The sequence below is a fragment of the Oryx dammah genome, unplaced genomic scaffold (assembly GCF_014754425.2).
Source record: "Oryx dammah isolate SB20612 unplaced genomic scaffold, SCBI_Odam_1.1 HiC_scaffold_11, whole genome shotgun sequence".
Taxonomy (NCBI): Eukaryota; Metazoa; Chordata; class Mammalia; order Artiodactyla; family Bovidae; genus Oryx; species Oryx dammah.
In genome coordinates, this window is record NW_024070195.1 from 32,815,954 (window position 1) to 32,831,531 (window position 15,578).

Below are 15,578 nucleotides of genomic sequence, written 5' to 3' on the forward strand. Positions count from 1 at the left end.
TGCTCACACTGCTCTCTGACATAGAACATCATTTGCCACCAGCCCCCACCAGAAAACATGACCATTGAGGAAAAGAAAGCCAGACTGCGTGACCCAAAAAGGGCTGTTTTTCATCAGTGAATGGAGAGAGAGGATGGTCACCTCCACGAATCACCAGGAGGATTTGATGAGAAGGTGTATTGAGAGTGCCTGTAACCACACCAGCCACAGCAGAGCCAAGGAGTGGGAACGTGGAGAAGTTGAAGAGTCCTGGGTCTCTGGACCATCACAAAGAGAAGGGACAGCTGTGGGGGAGAAGACGGGCTCCACGGCAAACCATGTCCACGTCCCAAGTTGTACAGTTCTTTTCCAGCCTTGATGTAAACTCTGCCTTTGGACAGAAGTGAAGCATGGGTTCTGGAGCCTGGCTGCTTGAGTTCACATTGGCAGGATTTCCTTCCTTTTTTATGGCTGACTAGTATTCCATTGTCAGGCTTCCCAGGCGGTGTCGTGGTAAAGAATTCACCTGCCAGTGCAGCAGATGAAAGAGACGTGGGTTCAATCCCAGTCAAGAAGCTCGCCTGGAGTAGGAAATGGCGACTTACTCCGGTATTCTTGTCTGGAAAGTTCCATGGACAGGGGAGCCTGGCAGGCTACAATCTGTGGGATTGCAAAGAGTCAGACACAACTGAGCATCTGAGCATGAAGTATTCCATTGTAGATAGACCAATAGATAGATAGATGATAGATGGATAGACAGATAGATAGCTAGAGATAGAAATCACATCAGCCAATGATATGACCAACAGTGTGTTAGTATTCATAATATATAACAGCTTATATAACTCAATATAAGTTTTAAAGGAACAGGAATCACCTTAATGTCTCCCCAGCCATGGTTGAGAACCCCTGGGTCAGACCACGAAGGTCTTTCAAGGGCTCATATTAGGGGTTAAATATGGCTCTATTCAATCCGCCTTTAATGGAAAACTGCTCTGTTGCGTGAACTTGTGTTATGATATGTGAAGATACACAGGGCAGGCTCCCAGATGAGAGTGAACATTAGCATCTCCCAAACCCAAGAACCAGGGCACCATGACGCACAACTGTAGGGGGCACCCTTCACAGCACAGACGCTAGAGATGTCTCCAGAGGGTGCTACCAACATGGAATAGATGCTTAGGAAGCCCTGCAGCCATGCCACCTGGAGGTCCTGCGGGAATCTGAGTAGCTAATGAAGGCAGAATGCCGGTGCCTTCTTTGGATGCACAAGGATTCCCAATAAGCCACTCCCCACCCACAGTGCAGCTTTATCTCACTTCACTCATTCCAGGAACATGAGCTCACTAGATTGTGAGCTCCCAGCAGCATGTTCACACTAAAGATGAACATACAATGTATGGTCCAAGCCAGGGAGCCCCTGAGGTTAAAAGGAGGAGCTAATAAGAATGACATCAAGACTCCCCTGGTGGTCCAGTGTTAAAAATTCACCTCCCAAGAGTAGCCCCCGCTCACTGCAACGAGAGAAAGCCTGTGTGCAGCAAGGAAGACCCTGCACAGCCGAAGAAATTAATCAATCGGTTTTTTAAAAAAAATAATTACATCAGATTCTGTTACATGTTTTTCTCCTTTTACCATTCACTTCCTATATTAGTTATCTACTGCTATGTGACCAGTTATCCCAAAACACAGAAACTTAAAACCAAAGGAAAAAAAATAAAATTACCTCAGAGCTACAGGTATAAGCCAGGACCACTGCAAGGAATAAGAAGTATGCCCCCCTGCTCCGCCCACCCACAGCTACTATTCCTCCTATATCCCCCTCAGGGCTGGCACAGAACTTTGCACAGGAGAAATGCTGAGAATATTTAAATATTCTTTCCTTGATGGATTTGCTTCCCTCTTAGCAGCTGAAAAAGTACACAGTTCGTTTTGAGAAGTGAAAATCTCTCAGTCGTGTCCAACTCTTTGTGGCCCCATGGACTGTACAGTCCACGGAATTCTCCAGGCCAGAATGCTGGAATGGGTAGCTGTTCCCTTCTCCAGGGGATCTTCCCAACCCAGGAACTGAACCCAGGTCTCCCGCATTGTAGGCAGATTCTTTACCAGCTGAGCCACCACAGAAACCCTCATTTTGAGAGGGTCCTACTTTATATCACCAAAGAAGCAGGAGCCAGCTCAGGCTCTCTGTGTTGAATTAATTTCCCTGTTGTGTGTTAGTCATTCAGTCATGTCCGACTCTTTGCAACCCCATGGACTGTAGCGGTCCAAGCTCCTCTGTCCATGGAATTCTCCAGGTATAAATATTGGAGTGGATTGCCATTTCCTTCTCCAGGGGATCTTCCTGACCCAAGGACTGAACCCAGGTCTCCTGCACTGCAAGCAGATTCTTTACTACCTGAGCAACCAGGGAAGCCCCATTTCCCTGGTAGAGCAAAACCCAATTGCAGATTCACTGACTTGAAAAAGTAGAAATGTTATTCGCTCAGTCATGTTTGACTTTTTGCGACCCCATAGACTGTAGACCACCAGGTTCCACCCACTTGAGAACACACCCAAGTGGCACGCATACTACTTTTGTCCCTACCCTGTAGGGATGGTCAAGGGGAAAAGTCATCACCCCTCCCTCTAACATGGAGCCTTGAGAAAGGATTAAGTCCTGATGTTTAGGTTGAATCTCAGGGAGACAGAAAGGAGATTTCCACTTCCCTGATAGAACATAGTAGAACAATAGTAGAGCTTTGGCAGAGTCATCAAGGTTCGGCTCCATGAACTTTTGGACCAGTGCATGGTCCTGAATCCAATCAGCCGACAAACACAGTGAAGCTGGTGAAATCGGGACTTACTGCCTCTCTGTAATTCTCAATCAGTATCAGTTCAGTCTCTCAGTCGTGTCTGACTCTTTGCGACCCCACGAACCACAGCATGCCAGGCCTCCCTGTCCATCACCAACTCCCGGAGTCCACCCAAACCCATGTCCATTGAGTCGGTGACGCCATCCAACCATCTCATCCTCTCATCCCCTTCTCCTTCAAAAGTGTATTGTAGTGCTCGCTTCGGCAGCACATATACTAAAATTGGAACGATACAGAGAAGATTAGCATGGCCCCTGCGCAAGGATGACATGCAAATTAGTGAAGCGTTCCATATTTTTTAAATGCTGGAGAGGGTGTGGAGAGAAGGGAACCCTCCTACACTGTTGGTGGGAATGCAAACTAGTACAGCCACTATGGAGAACAGTGTGGAGATTCCTTAAAAAATTGCAAATAGAACTGCCTTATGACCCAGCAATCCCACTGCTGGGCATACACACAGAGGAAACCAGAATTGAAAGAGACACATGTACCCCGATGTTCATCACAGCACTGTTTATAATAGCCAGGACATGGAAACAACCTAGATGTCCATCAGCAGATGAATGGATAAGAAAGCTGTGGTACATATACACAATGGAGTATTACTCAGCGGTTAAAAAGAATACATTTGAATCAGTTCTGATGAGATGGATGAAACTGGAGCCGATTATACAGAGTGAAGTAAGCCAGAAAGAAAAACACCAATACAGCATACTAACACATATATATGGAATTTAGAAAGATGGCAATGATGACCCTGTATGCAGGACAGCAAAAAAGACACAGATGGGTATAGCGGACTTTTGGACTCAGTGGGAGAGGGAGAGGGTGAGATGATTTGGGAGAATGACATTGAAACATGTATAATATCATGTAAGAATCGAATTGCCAGTCTATGTCCGATGCAGGATACGGCATGCTTGGGGCTGGTACACGGGGATGACCCAGAGAGATGTTGTGGGGAGGGGGTGGGGTGGGGTTCATGTTTGGGAACGCATGTACACCCATGATGGATTCATGTCAGTGTATGCCAAAACCAATACAGAATTGTAAAGTAAAAAAAATAAATTATATTTTTTTAAAAAGTGTATTGTAATTAATTCTCAACACACTTTTGCTAGTTACCAGGTCCCCAAGCTGCTCCTCTCAGTAGGAACTTCCTCCACTGGCAGGGATTTTCCTCTGCTCACCTGCATATCAAAAGGCTCCTGTCCTGTGTTATCTGCCCTTTACCATGGACCCTCTCCCTCCAAAAATATAAAAGCCTGCTCAGAGGTTGCTTCCTCCTCATGATAAAACAGCTGTTCCTTTTCGACCGGAGCCTTCTTTTTTCTTTTTTTGGTTGTTGTTTTTCACGTTTTTATTTTTCTATAGCAGTGTGTACATGTCCATCCCCAACTCCCTATCGCTTCCCCCATTTTTCCCCTTCATCCCGCACCCCCATAACCATAAGTTCGTTCCCTAATTGACAAGAGCCTTCTTGACCTGAAGGCATGTCTCCTAGGAGGAGAATTTCTATTTCAGGCCAAGGCGTAGCTGGACATCTCTGAGCTCTTTAAAATTACATCCTATGTAAGTGGACACTTCTCGCCTGACCCACAAAAACAGAGAGGACCAAGGCCAAACCCATCAGTAGCTGGAAAGTGGTGCTCTGAGGCGATGGGCCATGCTCTCTGGTTTTGTTTGTGACTCACTCACAGCCCAAGCTCTTGAAAATAGACCTGCTGCCATCCCTGTGGCTCACGTCTGTGTGACTGGGCCTGACACATAGCCCATCTGAAATGACAGACACTCGTACAGAGCAACGTAAGAGGACTGGCCCCAGTCGGGAATCCGGAGGGTTTCTTGGAGGTCAAGGGATGGGAGCACAGGCCTGCCGGCAGGTATCATGTTCCCTGGCAAATCTAGAAGAGAAGGGGGGAGAGGCAAGCAGCCCAAATGGCCAAATGACTCTGAAAGCTGGAGGGTTGAAAGGCAAGGAAGAGAGCTCGCTTGTCTTTTTTCCCTGGCTCTCTTCACAGCTGTTTTTATTTTGCCAAATGTACTGGAATTAAAATACTGATTAGAATTAGAGTCTCAGTTTGAGGCTTCAAGCAGGACTCTCTCTCTCTAATTAGGGGACTGAGTCTCATCAGCTACTCAGCATAGCACACATGGTTCCCACTTGCAGGGACTTCTACGTCCCTCACCCACTGCAAGTGTGTCCAGCGACGCGGCTTCTCCACCCAAAGTTGATACTTCCAGAACCAGGCAAAAACTCTCTCCCGCACCCCCCACCCCGAGAGCCCCAATCCCCTGAACCACTGAAGCTCACCCCATCTGCCCGGGAAAGGACACCCTCAGCCCATCGTTCAGCACCTCCTCATCCCTGCTTCAGTGGGGGCCTCCCTGGACACTGCTCCTCCCTCAGACCATTTAGGGAGAAGGAATACTTGTTGAGTATCTGGACATCCCCGGTATTCTGCTCGGCACCTGACCCCACCATCACTTTTCCTCTCTCTGACCCAAACACAAAGACAGAAGGATCTCCCTGATCACATAAATGTCCTTGTCAGAGTGAAAATCTGAACCACCCTTGACAGCTCCAAAGCCCAGGCTCATCCCTCCACTCAAAACATAATTGTCAGCCTTTCTAAACCTTTGGTGTCTAGCTCTCTGATAGCTTAAGAGCCAGAAAGTGCTCAATTGTTCATAGTTTCTGACAGTTTCAATGCCTGCTGCTTTCTTCCTAGCTTAGTACAAGACAGCTGACTTTTGGTTCTGGATATCCAGATGGTGTCTCTCTCCCCACCTCCACCCCATCCCTGGTCTCTTTATCTGTTGCTGCCAGACCCTCCCCTCTCCCCCCAAATCTCAGCCCAGCACCATACGAGGGAGAAGACAGTGAGCTCTGGTCCAGAGGGAGACGCATGGAGACAAAGCCTGGCCCTTAGCTCTTGCTGTCATGTTGAACAGATCAAACCTACCATGGATTTGGAGATGTTTCCATCTCCCAAAGGCCTTCCCTCTGTAAACATGTGTCTTATCTCTGGTTTACAAGTCCTTTGTGCCCTCGGAGTTGTTGCAAACAGTTTGTGAATCCATATGTCAGGTAATGTTCGTATGTCACATAAGTGGATATAAATAGAGAATATAACATACAATTTCTCAAATGTCTATAGATTAATAAAGGAGAAATTCATTTAAAAGTACTTTGTACTTTTCAAGCGTAGCTACTGTCATATAGGTATCTATGAAATGTTTTGAGCTTAAAAGAAGCCTTCCTACTTAAAAAAGGTTATGTGTGTGTGTTAGTAGCTCAGTCGTATCCGACTCTTTGCAACCCCACGGGCTGTAGCCCACCAGGCTCCTCTGTCCATGAAATTTTACAGGCAAGAAACTGGAGTGAGTTGCCATTCCCCTCTCCAGGGGATATTCCCAACCCAGGGATCGAACCCAGGTCTCGTGCATTGCAGGCACATTCTTTACCATTTGAGCCACCAGAGAAACCTAAAAAAAAAAAAAAAGGTTAGGTGTTGTGGATTAAAATACTACAAAAGCTCCATCCCAGCCTCAGCATCCTGTTTCTAGATCTTCAGCTCATTCAACAGAGGTTTGCTGGATGCCTACCACATGCCAGATTCTTTCCTAGGTGCTGCAGCGGTATCCATGAACATGGTAGACAAAAATCTCTGCCTTCCTGGAGCATATATTCTGGTAGGAGGAGAGAAAAACTAATAAACAGGCAAAGGGTATTATACGTTGCTGCTGCTAAGTTGCTTCAGTCGTGTCCGACTCTGTGCGACCCCATAGACGGCAGCCCATCGGGCTCCCCTGTCCCTGGGATTCTCCAGGCAAGAACACTGGAGCAGGTTGCCATTTCCTCCTCCAATGCATGAAAGTGAAAAGTGAAAGTGAAAGTGAAGTCGTGTCCAAGTCTTCTCGACTCCATGGACTGCAGCCTACCAAGCTCCTCCGTCCATGGGATTTTCCAGGCAAGAGTACTGGAGTGGGGTGCCATTGCCTTCTCCCGTATTATATGTTAAGTGCATAAAAGTAAAATAGGGCAGGATAAGGGGAATTGGAAGTTTCCAGCGACTGGACTCAGCTTTGAACACGGTGGTCAGGTGGACCTCATTGCGATGTGGCTTTGAGCACGGGATTGATTGATTACGGGCTTTCCAGAAACATTGCCAAGCCAAAGATTTCACTTTGGGTGGGCATTTTCAGATTTTGAAAGGGTGATGGGGAGACATTAAGGAGCCTGGGAGGGGGTGCTTTTTAGAATCCCACAGAGATTCTTCACAGACCACCGCATAGGCACGGACTGTCCTCAGTTCAGGTCAGCATGGAAACGTGAAGGAACTGAAGGACTTTGGTCCTTTCGTTACCTAAAAAGAAATGAGGGTTCCTTCCTAAATGTCCTCGCGGGGGAGAGTATGGGCCCCAACCTTGTCCCTGGTGGTTTCTTTAGGCCAAGAGGCCAGCCCCTTCACCATGAGGCCAGCTGCACCCGGGGAGGCTGGCCCCGGGCACACTCTTGTTCCAGAGCCGCCTCTCTGCCCCAGCTGCACTCTCAGCATCCTCAGTCTGTCCCTGTTGCCTTGACCTTACCCGGCCTGGCGCCTCTCTCTAGGTTCCTACGACTCCAACATCAGGGCCACATCCTTTTTTCTTCCTGACTGGTCAAGCACAGATGCAAATGCTCCAACTCCAAAAAGCAAAAGTGTCTTTACAGGCCCCAGGCTTTGTGAACCAGGAGTTTTCTGCACCTATTTCCCACTCCCAGATCACCACCTTGTAGATTACAAGCCATGCTTTCTCTTTGGAAGGTTTTCTTTCAACAAAAAACAAAGTCCCGAGATAGATCCATGAGAAGAGAACAGGGGTGCTGGCTGCTCATGTGACCCCCCCCCCACATGCTCCCCATGGCAGAAGTGATTCAAACTGAGCCTCAGCAATTTCCCAGTTACTTCCCGGGACCAGTCAAACTTCAGAACTACCAATGCTCTTGGAGAAGGAAATGGCAACCCACTCCAGTATTCTTGCCTGGAGAATTCTATGGACGGAGGAGCCTGGTGGGCTCTAGTCCATGGGGTAGCGAAGAGTCGGACACAACTGCATGACTAATACACACACACACACACACCAATGCTCTGCTCACAAATACCGGGGGCCTTGCCTTGTGCCCTTTGTGCCAGATAATTTGCCAAAAGCTCTACTCGCGGTCCCTGCCTCCGGGGATCAGGTGGGCTCTCTGGGCCCAGGGGCACTGCTCAATGACCTGGAATGGAACCCACGAAGGGAGAGCTCTCAGATATCTCTCTCTGGGGAAGGGAGACAAGGCTTGGAGCGCATGAGGGATCCGGAGCTGGAAAAAGTCCTGGAAACAGCGTCCCTTCATAGCCTGGGTTCCAGTCCCCTCTCTAGCACATTTCAGTCCTGGTCTTGAATTTTTCAACATTTTTTTTTCTTTATTATAGCAGCAGTTGTCTGCTGATCATAAAGATCTAGGACAGTGGTCATATATAAAGGGAGGTTCTGAGATGCTGGTAAATGTTCCATTTCTTGACCTGGTGGTAGCTGAAAGGAAGCTGACTTCATATCCATTCAGTAAACAGTGTATATGCGTTTTAAACCTTTTCTATAAAGGTTAATTTTTAAATTCTATTTATGTCTTTATTTCTGACTGCGCTGGGTCTTCGCTGCCACGCACGGGCTTTCTCTAGTTTTGGTGGTGGGGGCTGCTCTTCACTGCAGTGCACAGCCTTCTCGTTGCAGTGGCTTCCTTTTTTGCAAAACACAGGCTCTAGGCTTGTGCTTCAGTAGGTGAAGCTCATGGGCTTACCTGTCCTGCTGCATGTAGGATCTTCCTGGACCTGTGCCTCAAGCATTGTTAGGTGACATTGTAACCATTGGACCACCAGGGAAGTCCAATACACTTTTCTATATGTACGTTAATTACTGCATATAAGAAAAGACGTTGACATGAAGACACCACCCCAGTGCTGGAAGCGCTGTGGTGAACCTAGGGCCTCACAGGCATGTGCTCCTGACCAGCTGTCCTTTCCTCTTCCCTCCACCTCCATCCCCCCTCCTGCCCCCTCCTCTCTCTCCTCTTCCCCCTCCTCACCCATCCTTCCCTGTTGCTGCCCTTCTGGTTTCTCTTCCTCCCCACCTTCCTGCAGATATCACCGGTAACCCGCAGTCCCCCACGCCTGCCCTTTCTTTCTATCTTTGTCCAACATTGCTGACTTTCAGTTCTGGGTACCCAGATGGTGTCTCTTTCCCCACCTCCATCACCCCCTCTCTTGTGTTTTTTTCTATCTGTTGCTGACAGATCCTCCTCTCTCCCCGCAAAACCCCAACCTAATACCACACGAGGGAGAAGCCGTGAGCTTTGGCCCAGAGAGAGATGAACGGAGATCTAGCCAGGCCCTTAGCCATTGCTGTCATGATGAACCGATCAGACCTACTTGTGAATTTGAAAAATGTTTTCCTCTCCTAAAGGCCTTCCCTCTGTAAATAGGACTAGAACTGAGAGAGGCAAAAGGATGACTCAAACAAATGAAACTCACAGCACAGTCTTGGAGAGGAAGATTCAGTATCAAAATGCAATGTCAATCTCTCAATTACTGTTTTAATTTAATGCATTCCCCAAAAAAATGCTGACAATTTGAACCAGTTATATGATTCTAAATTTCATGTGAAGAAATAAACAAGTAGGAATAACATCAACATAGCTGAAAAGAAGAGAAACGAGAAGGTTCTACTCGACCAGATGTTAAAACATATTCAGTGTTTCAAATGACTGAGGTACTGGCACATAAATAGATAAACCAATAGAACAGAATAGAAAGATCACAAATGGGTCCAAATAACATAGAATTTGTTATGATAAAGGTGGTATTTCAAATCATTGGTGAAGAAGCTAGATTATTCAATAAATGGCATTGGAATATTTTGCTAGTAAGTTGGATAAAAGTAAACTTGGACTCCTTCAATTAGAAAATTTCAAAATTGATCCAAAACTTAAAAGATAATAAATCTATAAAACTGTGAGGAAAAGACGTGAGAGAATTCTTTAAAAACATGGGAGTTAGAGAAGGCCTTTCTAACTTTATTAGAATATCCATATTACAAAAACAAAGTGTGATTTGATTATATAAAAATCAAAGCTTCTGTGTGGCAAAAAGACAAAAACAGATTCTAAGCAAGAAGAATATTTTTAAGTCAAACTAGGAAGAAACTGAACTTCTGCGGTGGCTCAGTGGTAAAAAATCCTCCTGCCAAAGCAGGAGATGTGGGTTCGGTCCCTGGGTAGTATTGACAAAGAGCTAATTTCTAATAAGTAAAGAGCTCCTTCAAATTATTAAAGAAAAGACAAACAACACAGTATAAAAATAAGTAAAGGATAGAAACAGAAACAAAATTCTTTAAAGAACTACAAATCTCTCTTAAGCATTTAAAAATATATTAAAACCTCACTCATAATAAAAGAAATGTATTATAATCAACACCATTTCACTTTTGTCCTATCAGAATGACCAAAGTCTGAAAGTTTGAACACCCGTTCTGTTGGGAGAATTGTGCAGAAAATGGCCCTCTCACATACAGCTGATGGGAATAAAAATTGTCACAATAAACTCCTAGAGAGGGCAATTTAGTATCTGTCAAAATACAAAATGCATATATCCTTTGACACAGCAATTCCACTTTTAGGGACTTACCCTCCAAGTGTACTTGAATACCTGCAAGATGACATATATGGAAGATGCTGGTTGCATGAAGATTTATAATAGCAAAAGATTGAAACAACCTAAACGTGAATCAGTAGGGAACTAGTTAAACAAACTGTGGCCCTCTTACAACACATACATCTGTTGAAAAGAGAGGCAGCGATCTTTATGCTCTTTGTTATTGAATGGGAAATACTTCCAAGATGTAAGAAGTGAAAAAAAGCAAGATGTGGCATAGTGTCTCAGTATTCACAAGAAAAGCAAGAGTAAAAATAATATGGATTTCAATTATCCCTCAAGTTTCCAAAATAAAATCTAAGTGGGAATAATGAACTAGCAACAGTGGTGACCTGTCAGATTGAAGGGTGGGGTCATGGGCGGAAGATGTCTTTTTATTCTCTACCTTTAAATCCTTCTTAATGTTTAGACCCTATTTTGTCGTTTTGTCACTCAGTCATGTGCAACTCTTTGTGACCCCATGGACTGTAGCCCAGCAGGCTTCTCTGTCCATGGGATTTCCCAGGCAAGAATACTGGAGCGGGTTGCCATTTCCTTCTCCAGGGGATATTCCCCACCCAGGGATTGAACCAGCATCTTCCCGTATCTCCTGCATGGCACAGGCAGATTCTTTACCACTGAGCCATCAGTTTGAACCTTATATATGTAATCCATTTTAAAAATAAATTTAAAACAGTACAGAAAGAGAAAAGCAGAACCAGCACTTACGTGGCTTCGCTATAAAGGATTTGGCTGCAAACAGGCACACCCCAAAGTGGGCCCAAAGCAGGCACACCCCAAAGTGGGCCCAAAGCAGGCACACCCCAAAGAGGGCCCAAAGCAGATTGAGCAATGACAGCCTGGTTAGAACTGGGAGCACCATCAGGGCAGTGCATTCCTTGCACACTTCGTCCCGCCATGTTTTGTTTTGTGCAAAGTCTCAATGGTTTTGTTGCCACTCATCTTCCTATTCGGAGAACCAGGCATATGAGTTCCCAGAGACTCACTTTTATGGTCCTACCTCCCTGGTGCTGGGGGTCTTTCCCAAGGCTCACCCTTGCCTTCCAAGGGTCCCAAGTTGGCCATGAGGCTAAGGCTATGGAAGAAGAAGCCAAAATTCTCCTTGAAACTCCCCTTCTTTCCTTTCTTCTACCTCACCATCAACCTGGCCCCCTACCTAGATCTCTAAGAAGTGGGTAACTTCTTCATATCAGTCTTATCACCCCCTGCACGTGCTCCCTTAACTTTCAACAGTCCTGTCTGCTTGTTTTCTATTACCTTGGGCAAGTCTCTGTTATAGTTTGCTTATCTGTAAAATGGGAAGAATGGAAACTAAACTTCCTAGGGTTTTTCTGAAAAGCAAGTGATATTATGTAACTGAAAGGGCTATTTTGATGTAAATGATTATATTCATCAAGGCAATAAATGCTAGCAGCCACACAGTAAACCTCCAATCTCAATGACTTAGCACAAAAAAAGGCTTATTTCTCCCCAGGAACATTCCAGTCCAGTTAGCCAGCCTTTGCCCATCTCGCAGTTAGCCCACCTGGACTATGTGCTCTCCAGAATTGTGATAACCTTTGGAAAAACCATCTCATCTCTGTCCTATTTGCCAGCTCTCAGGATGTCAACTCATCAGCTGCTTTTCCTCCACCCACCTGCCACACAGGAGCCAGGCAGCCTTTCTGGGGCGAGCAGGGAGGGGGCAGCAGTCAAGATTCCCAGCTTAGCATGGGGCCAGGTGAGCCCCTTAGCTTGCTCCATCCGGGATAAGGCACCACCAGAGAGGAAGGCCACATGGCCAGACAAGCGGCACCAGGATCCAGGTCCGCAGGGACAACGTCGTGGAGACCAGAGTGAGATGGAGCCACTGGGTCACTTTGACCTCTGGCCCTGACTTCCCCCGCTACCACTGAGCCTGGCTCCCAGGGTAACTGTGCCAGGTGCCCAGATATTAGAGACACCTCAACACTTGGTGTGTATGTAGGACCATGGGGTCTACCAGGGGCTGTCACAAAACTTACTCTCTTTTCCACAAAATTCCCGTTGTAGGTGACCTCCTGCAGCCTTTAGTGAGAACCCAGCCAGAGGAGCCAGGAGAGGTTTAGGGGCCTGGGAGGCTTTCTTTGGGGTGTCCTCGCCTTTCTCTGGGAAGGTCACTTTCCCGTTTGGAGGCCAACGTGGCAGTAAGGGTGAAAACAGGAGGTCAGCGCATCAGGGGGACGAAGCTGAGAAAACCAAAGCCAGTTCTCACCGCCCAGCTCCAGTCCTCACACTCTCTATTTCCCAGAAGAGCCCAGGGGAGGAGGAAAGGGAAGGGCAGAGAAGGGCATCCTCCCGGAGCCCCTGCAGCTGCCGGCGGTCCCAGGATGGCCAGCTGCGAGGGCTGCTTCCTCTCCTGTGGGCACGTCCTCCCCACACTCCCAGGAGGGTGGTCCCCTCAGTCAGCCGCGCAGGAGAGGGGCCCCTCCACATCCCAGGTGACCTTCTCCAACCTCCTGGGGCCTGAAGCACTGGGCCCTCCCCTAAAGGCCGCATGGAGGGCTCCAGTCTCATCCCATGTGAGCATGGGAGGGTGGCTTTGCCCCCATGTGACCCCGTGGCTCACCCTCCCTTCCTCAGGGCACCGCAGATCCACACCTGCTCTTGTGGCAGATGGCAGGGAGGAGATCAAGCCAGAAACCCACACAAAGCCAGGGTGAAACCTCACTGCTCCAGAGGGCAGTGTGTGCCCCACCAACCACCGACACACACACACACACACACACACTCACACTTACACAGTCAGAACAAGCATCATCCCCCCCGAGGCCTGGTCCTCCTTTTTGTCAGAGCCCTGCCTCCGTGGCCAAATCGTCTCTCCTTTCTAGGACACCCACCACCACCACCTGCCAAGGACAGTTTCCAAATTCATGGTTTCTTTATCAGGAGTGATTTTCTGGCAGGCATCACAAAGAGGCAGAATCGCGTGGCGGTCAGTGCTCTATAACAACCTAGAGGGGGTGGGATGGGATGGGAGGTGGAAGGGAGGTTCACGAGGGAGGGGACATATGTGTACCCATGGCTGATTCAAGTTGATGTATGGCAGAAACCAACACAATATTGAAAAGCAATTATCCTCCAATTGAAAGTAATTTTAAAAAAAGAATTGCGTGGTACTGAGTAGCAGGCAGAGCCTGGGTCACCTGCTGGGTTTCATGTGCCAGCCCGGCCTCTGACTGGAGATAGAACTCTGACACTTACAGACCTTTCTCAGCCTGCTTCCTCGTCTGTAAAACCAGGACACTGCTATTTCTTACCCACAGGGTAGCCACCCTTTGAGGATTGGATGGTGTGACACACAGAAGCCACCGCGAGGGCTTGAATGGTGGCTCCCGAAAGATGCGCCTACGCGCTAATCCGCAGAATCTGTGAACGTGGATTTGTATAGAAACTGGGCCTTTGCAGATGAAATTAAGTTAAGGATCTCGAGACATCCTGCATTATCAGAGTGGATTCTAAAACCAATGACAAGCATCCTTAAGAGACGTACAGAGAAGGGGCCATGGGAAGACAGAGACAGAGGCTGGAGTGATACAGCCATGAGGCAAAGAGTGCCTGGAGCCACCAGAAGCTGGAGGAAGCCAGGAAGGACTCTCCCATTAGAGCTTTCAGGGGAGGAGGAGAGTGCCCAACCAACTCGAGTTCTGACTTCTGGTATCCAGACCTGTGAGAGAATAAATTTCTGTTATTTCCAGCCACTCAGTCTGTGAAATGTGAGCATTTGTAGAAGACACCATAGATCACCAGTTTCCATGAAGATGGGTGACATCCTGGTTAGCTGACATCATCGGCACTGGGGTGTCTGGACCAAATAAGACAAAAGATTCGAAAGGGCTGTGTAGAATGGGGAGAACTCGGTGACTGAAAGCTACAATTTCAATTGCTAATTAACTCTTCTAGTTAACAGAAATATCAAGCCTGGGTTTCTACGTTTTAGAAGAATTGGTATCCATAACATTAAATCCATTCCGAGGGTGGGAAAAAAAAGTCATAGAATCCAGATTTGAAAATGACGCTCTGTGGGGTGGGTCCATGAGTAAGTGCTTAGGCCTCAGTTCCTATCAGTGAAATGGAATATACATGTAACAGACATTTTTAAAATATTTATTTGTTTACCTGTTTTGCTGCACCAGGTCTTAGTTGTGGCCTGCAAACTCTTAGTTGCAGCATGTGGATTTTAGTCCCCTACCCAGGGGTCGAATCCAGGCCCCCTGCTTTGGAAGAGCAGAGTCTTAACCACTGGACCACCGAGGAAGTCCTGGGCCTCAGTGTTCCTATCAGTGAAATGGGATTTGCAGCTGCTTCTCTTACAGGCATTTTTAATGCTCTTAGGATCATTTTTTCATGGGTGGTGGTGCTGTGACTGCACTCCGAATAATCCCAGGAGAATAAGAGACGGAAACCTGAACTATCATTCCACATCAGGTACTTACCAGCACTGGGACTCAGTCTCTGTTTCCTCATCTGTAAAATGGGAATTTAATCTCTCCTATTCACCTCCCAGAGCACTAGGTGGTTGGGAAGAAATGAGCCTGAATCTGTAACAAAGACTCATTTTTTAAAAAGGCAAAGGGCATCCATTGTAATGACATCACTTTTTCTATCTCTGCTCCCATAAGAGTGTCTAAGTGTCCAAGGATGAACTTGTTTCTTACAAAAGCTTTGAGATTCGGGTGTCCCCACCCCCAAGGAGAGTGGGAACTGGCTTGCAGAGCTGGAGGAGGGCATGAGGTGGAGCAGCAAGGTCTGCATGTGGCTTTGATTTCAAGCATGTGAGAGAAGGTGATCCTCGCAAAGGCAGTGGCCTCACCAAAGGCTTAGGGGGCAGGATGCTGGGACCTGAGATGGAATTCAGCATTCTTGAAGTTCTGAAGCCTGACACTTTTTATGTTTTAAATCCTCTCCCTTATTTCCTGTTACTCTATTCTTCCTGACTGTAATCTTACCTATTAACTCGGGAGCAACGTGATTTAAAGGGAACATGGGG

General features: G+C 47.0%; 1 non-coding gene across 1 annotated transcript; it reads left to right on the forward strand.

The window, feature by feature from the left end:
* The first annotated feature begins 3,026 nt into the window (after nt 1–3,026).
* Nucleotides 3,027–3,133, forward strand: LOC120870642. The gene has a single exon (XR_005722842.1). It is a non-coding gene; the product is annotated as a U6 spliceosomal RNA (small nuclear RNA).
* The last annotated feature ends 12,445 nt before the right edge of the window (nt 3,134–15,578 follow it).